Raw genomic sequence first — 6,418 nt, 5'->3', positions numbered from 1 at the left:
GTTCAATTCAGCCCTACGCAATAGCCAGGTACAAGAACATTACAAAATTCAGCATTAGGCACTGAATGATCCTGTCCCAGTGTGGTCTCTAGGGAATATGTAATGTCAACGGTAGTATTATAGTGCCCGGCCTCATGCCAGGACTTAATCATCGCCCTAGCATGCGCGACCACTCATGCCAAAGACCAGCATCCATGCCGTTTCTTCATAATACTACAAAGATATGTTGTATTTTCAGTTTTCATTATTTTCTAAAGTCTCTACTTGCCAAACTTCCTGATATATCGAGACGGGAAGTTTTTTTTTTTTTTTTTTAGTAAAAATGAGAAAGTGTTAAAAACGACATAATCACAGAAAAATAATATTTTGCCGTGATTGTAACAAAAAATAACTCATGGCCTCTCCATACATACACCATGGCATGTACATACATTCCCCCAGCAGATAGTCCCCCCATGCCATGGCATGTGCGTACATGCCACCCATCGGGAAGGGGTGAAGATGGGAATAAAATGTTATCGTTGTGCAGGCTCCATATCATATCTCCAGATAATCAACAAGTGTGTGCAGTAATAATAACAATTAGTAAAAATGTGTTACCTTTGTTATTATTCTTTATTTTAATTTTCAGACATAAAACTTGCACTGCGGGTTAGTGTGGGCAGGAATAGGTTACTGTGCATGGAAAAATGTCCTGGATAGAGGTGATGCTCTCCGGCATGCTCATAGATGGTACATTTCACTATCATTTACTGGTGGAAATAATGCTGGAGCTGAGTCCAATCTCCCTACAAGAGCTTTGTTCATTTGGGGAGACAGCCACATCACCTGCCACTGAGCACTTGTCCATATAAGTTCCTAATTTGACAAATTAATTTTGTAAGTGAATGAAAAAATGAGTGAGTGAAAGTGAGAGTTTGCGGTATAACAAATCTTAGTCTCTCTTTTTATCCCACTTCCAGCAACAATGCAGAAGAAGAGATCAGCTGTGTGGAGGCATTTCCAAGAGGTTGGGGAAAATAAGGTTATGTGTCGGACTTGCCACAAGCACCTACCAAGCACGGAAACACCTCCATGATGCTGCGTCATCTACGAGGGAAGCACCCTGAACTGACACATTGCCTGCTGGAATCTGATGGTCCAACAGCAACACGGGGAAGGTTGTTTCATGGCAAATAGAAGAGCAGCCTGTGGAGGAAGTGGTTGAACCCATCCCCATCTATGAGGGTCAAGGTAAAAGGGGGGAAGAGTGTTAAAATGGCCAAGGAGAAAGAGGCCAAGAAGAACATTAATATGTCTGTTTTAGATAGATCATTATAGACATCATTACACTCATGACAGTTTTAAAATTTAGAAGCAAAGTGTGGGTGATAATATTATAATTTGTTAACTGCATGATGTGAATGGTCTTCATAATATAGATGGTTGTTAGATTTTATTGTGATAAACAATTTTTCATCTTTTTTCCTTTATTATTTCCCCCCTCCCTTCTTTTTTTCCTGCGATCATTGCCAAGTCTCATACTGCAACTACATCAGTCCAGTAATGCCAAAAATCAATTTCTTTGCAGGTTTGAAGAAGAAAAGGTCTACAGTATGGAGGCATTTTGCAGAGGAGGGCACTGATAAGGTCAGCTGCCGCATCTGCCAAGAAAAGTTGGCCAAGCATGGAAACACATCCTCGATGCTGCGCCACTTGCGAGGGAAGCACCCACAGCTCAAGCTTGGGGAGCTGCAAGGTGATGGGTAAGGGAATCTTTTTTTTTCAGTTTCAGTTTCAGTTTTATAATTGTAAATTTTTAAGTGTTACTAAAAAACTAGGAGAGGACAGATATTTAAGTTTAGGAAAAATTAAAAAAGACTGTTCGGAATACTATTTCTTGCGCTTTTTATTCCTTTCTGTTTACCTGCTGAAAAAACTTTTTCTCACTGCCTCAGAAACAGGAAAAAAAATGCCTTCACCTAAAGGCAAGAAAACACGAAACACCTTCCTGGCATGTTAACCCTTTGTTGCAGCAAAACCAGCTCACAGATTTCCCCTCAGGCAGAGGCCCAGTTTTTTCAAGCCCATCGTTTGGTTTTGGCTATTTGCAGGTAATCTGTGTCAAAACCCATTGGGGGGGGACCTCACTGCCCACTGGTAAAAAATCCGGGACATTAGGCTTACCTGATGGCAACTCTCAGGTGTGGGGCTTTGGGCCCGGAGGGAAAAACCCTCCCTCCTTTTGCATTTTTTATTACCTCTTTTTTTTATAAGTTTTTTTGCTTTCTTGACTTTTCCAAGTCGTTTTTTGTCATTAAATTTTCTAATACTTTTTTTCCTAGCACAGGCTCCAATCATACCCTACGTAGTCTATACTCTGCAATGCAATAAAATTTCATTTTGTGTATACAGGAAAGAGGATCCTGAAAAGGAACTCACATCCTTCCCCGGCAGGCTACAATTGTAATTCCAAAACACTTTTACCGATGGAAATGATGAAAAATCCCTTTATATTCTCATAGTTCAAAAAAACCCCCCCCAAAAGCTTTGTGCATTCTGACACCTCAGCCTTTAGCCCAATTCTCTGACATTTTTTCCATCACCCGACCCTAAGCAGCCCCTTCCTTTCTTTTCTAGCCTAATGGTGTCACATGCAGATCCCCAAGGGGGTTTTGAACAAGGTTTTTAAATTTGTAGTAAATTCCTTGCCTTCTATGGGTGGAAAAAAGGAAATTATAATATAAAATAATATATTATAATATATATAATTAATTTAAAAAATAATATTAAAAAAATTTTAAAAATATAAAAAAAAAAAATTTTTGTTTGGTTTAATAATATTATAAAAAATATAATATAATATAATATAAATTAAATATAATATAAAATTAATTATAATTAATATATATATACATATATAATTACATAACAAATATAATATAAAAAATATAACATAACAAAATAATACTTTAAATAATATAAAAATAATATATAAAAAAATATAATAACATAAAACAAAAAATATAATATAAAATAAAGATTATATCATATAATATTAACTAAAAATATAAAAAAATATAAATTTTAATAAAATATTATATATAATATAAAAAATATATATAATAAATAATAAATATAAAATATAAATAATAATATATATATATTTATATATATAAAATATATAAAATATATATTATTATATATTTTTGTTTTATGTTATATTTATATGTATATTATTATTATATGATAAAATTTTAGTATATTATATTTTAATATATTGTATATGAAATATTTTATATATATGTATATGTTTTATATATATGATATGTATATATAAAAGGTATATATATATGTATATGATATATTAGTTATAATATATGAATTATATAATATGTATATATAATTAATGAAATTTATATATATTTTGTTATAATTTTAATGTAATATATATTATATTTATATATATATTATATATATATATAATATATATTATATTTTAAAATTTCCCTTTTTTATCCTCCCATAGAAGGAAGGGAAATTTTACATAAAATTTAAACTTTTTCCCAACCCCCTTGGATCTGCATGTGACACCATTAGGCATGAGAAAAGTAAGGTAAGGGCTGGCTTAGGGTCAGGGTGATTTTTTTGGAAATAATGTCATGAGAATTGTGGCTGAAGGCTGAGGTGTCAGAAGTGCACAAAGCTCTTGGAGGGTGTTTTGACACTATGAGAATATAGGAAGGGGATCTTTCATCATTTCCATCGGTAAAAGTGTATGGAATTTACAATCTGTGAGCCATGCCTGGAAGGATGTGTAGTTCCCATGTTCAGGATCCTCTTTCCTGTACACACAAAATGCAATTTATTGCTATTGCAGAGTATGCTACGTAGTGATATGATATGGAGCCTGTGCTGGGAAAAAACAGTATTAAAATATCAAATGACAAATAACGACCTTGGAAATGTCAAGAAAGCAAAAAATGCTTATAGAGAAAAAGAGGTAATAACAATGCAAAAGGGGGGGTAGGGTCTTGCCATGGGGCCTATAACCCCACACACCTGAGATTTCCCACTCAGGTAAGCCTAATGTCTGGATTTTTTACCATGTGGGCGGGTGAGGCCCCCAAAACCCAAGGGTTTTAAGAGCACAGACTTACCTGCAAGTAGCCAAAACCAATCGATGGGCTTGAACAAACTGGCCATCTGCCATGAGGGTACAATCTGTGAGCTGTTGGGTGTTTGCAACAAGCGTTCACACACTGCCAGGAAGCGTGTTCTGTGTTATTTGCCTTTAGGTGAAGGCGATTGTATTTCCTGTTCTGTAGGCAGTGAGAAAATTTTTATCAGCAGGTAAATACAGAAAGGAGATAAAAAGCAGCAAGAAATGGGGTATTCACAAAAACAGCCCTTTGTTAATTTTCCTAATTTAATATCTGTCCTGCTCCTATTTTTTTAGTAACATTTAAAAAAAATTTACAATTATAAAACTGAAACTGAAACTGAAAAAAAAGATTCCCTTACCCATCACCTTGCAGCTCCCCAAGCTTGAGCTGGGGGTGCTTCCCTCGCAAGTGGCGCCAGCATCGAGGATGTGTTTCCATGTTTGGGCCAACTTTTCTTGGCAGATGGGCAGCTGACCTTATCAGTGCCCTCCTCTGCAAAATGCCTCCATACTGTAGACCTTTTCTTCTTCAAACCTGCAAAGAAATTGATTTTGGCATTACGGGATGATGTAGTTGCAGTATGAGACTTGGCAATGATCGCAGGAAAAAAAGAAGGGAGGGGGGAAATAAAAAAAGGGAAAAAAGATGAAAAATTGTTTATCACAATAAAAAACTAACAACCATCTATATTATGAAGACCATTCACATCATGCAGTTAAAAAAATTATAAATATATCACCCACACTTTGCTTCTAAATTTTAAAACTGTCATGAGTGTAATGATGTTTTAAATGATCTATCTAAAACAGACATATTTAATGTTCTTCTTTGGGCCCCTTTCTCCTTGGCCATTTTAACACTCTTCCCCCCCTTTTTCCTTGACCTCATAGATGGGGAGGGTTTTTAACCACTCCTCCACAGGCTGCTCTCTATTTGCCATTTAAACACCTTCCCCGGTTGCTGTTGGACCATCAGATTCCAGCAGGCATGTGTCAGTTCAGGGTGTTCCCTCGTAGATGACGCAGCATCATGGAGGTGTTTCCGTGCTTGGTAAGGTGCTTGTGGCAAGTCCGACACATAACCTTATTTTCCCCAACCTCTTGGAAATGCCTCCACACAGCTGATCTCTTCTTCTGCATTGTTGCTGGAAGTGGGATAAAAAGAGAGACTAAGATTTGTTATACCGCAAAAATCTCACTTTCACTCACTCATTTTTTCATTCACTTACAAAATTAATTTGCAAATTAGGAACTTATATGGACAAGTGCTCAGTGGCAGGTGATTTTGGCTGTCCCCCCCAAAAGAAAAAAGCTCTTGTAGGGAGATTGGACTCAGCTCCAGCATTATTTCCACCAGTAAATGATAGTGAAAGGGACCATCTATGAGCCCTGCCCGGGAAAAGCATCACCTCTATCCAGGACATTTTTCCATGCACAGTAACCTATTCCTGCCCACACTAACCCGCAGTGCAAGTTTATGTCTGAAAATTAAAAAAAAAGAATAATAAAAAAGGTAACACATTTTTACTAATTGTTATTATTACTGCACACACTTGTTGATTATCTGGAGATATGATATGGAGCCTGCAAACGATAACATTTTATCCCCTCTTCACCCTTTCCCGATGGGTGGCATGTACGCACATGCCATGGCATGGGGGGACTATCTGCTGGGGGAATGTATGTACATGCCATGGTGTATGTATGGAGAGGCCATGAGTTATTTTTTGTTACAATCACGGCAAAATATTATTTTTCTGTGATTATGTCGTTTTTAACACTTTCTCATTTTTACTAAAAAAAAAAAACTTCCCGTCTCGATATATCAGGAAGTTTGGCAAGTAGAGACTTTAGAAAATAATGAAAACTGAAAATACAACATATCTTTGTAGTATTATGAAGAAACGGCATGGGATGCTGGTCTTTGGCATGAGTGGTCGCGCATGCTAGGGCGATGATATAAGTCCCTGGCAGTGAGGCCCGGGCCACTATGAATACTACCCGTTTTGACATTACATATTTCCCTAGGAGACACACACTTGGGACAGGCATCATTCAAGTAAGCCTAATGCTGAATTTTGGTAATGTTATTGTAGCCTTTGATTTCATTTACAGAAAAATATCATATTGCAGGTCCAGAGGAAAGCTGAAAAAACTGTTTAACTTCTTTATTCAGAAGAAATAGGGCACTTCTCACTGGTAGCATTGAAGGTTGACAGTAAAGCCATGGTGATGGCTAGGTCAAGCAAACTATGAGGCAAAAAAAAGGGGAAA

The 6,418-nt window shown here is 36.3% G+C and overlaps 2 pseudogenes; one reads left to right on the top strand and one right to left on the bottom strand.

The window, feature by feature from the left end:
• Nucleotides 1-689: 689 nt before the first annotated feature.
• LOC119569908 lies at nucleotides 690-2,097 on the top strand (annotated as a pseudogene).
• Nucleotides 2,098-4,135: 2,038 nt separating this feature from the next.
• LOC119569907 lies at nucleotides 4,136-5,117 on the bottom strand (annotated as a pseudogene).
• Nucleotides 5,118-6,418: the final 1,301 nt, after the last annotated feature.

This window comes from Penaeus monodon, unplaced genomic scaffold (genome assembly GCF_015228065.2).
Source record: "Penaeus monodon isolate SGIC_2016 unplaced genomic scaffold, NSTDA_Pmon_1 PmonScaffold_19714, whole genome shotgun sequence".
NCBI lineage: Eukaryota > Metazoa > Arthropoda > Malacostraca > Decapoda > Penaeidae > Penaeus > Penaeus monodon.
Note: the sequence above shows the minus strand (reverse complement) of the source record. Positions and strands in the feature narration are given on the sequence as shown.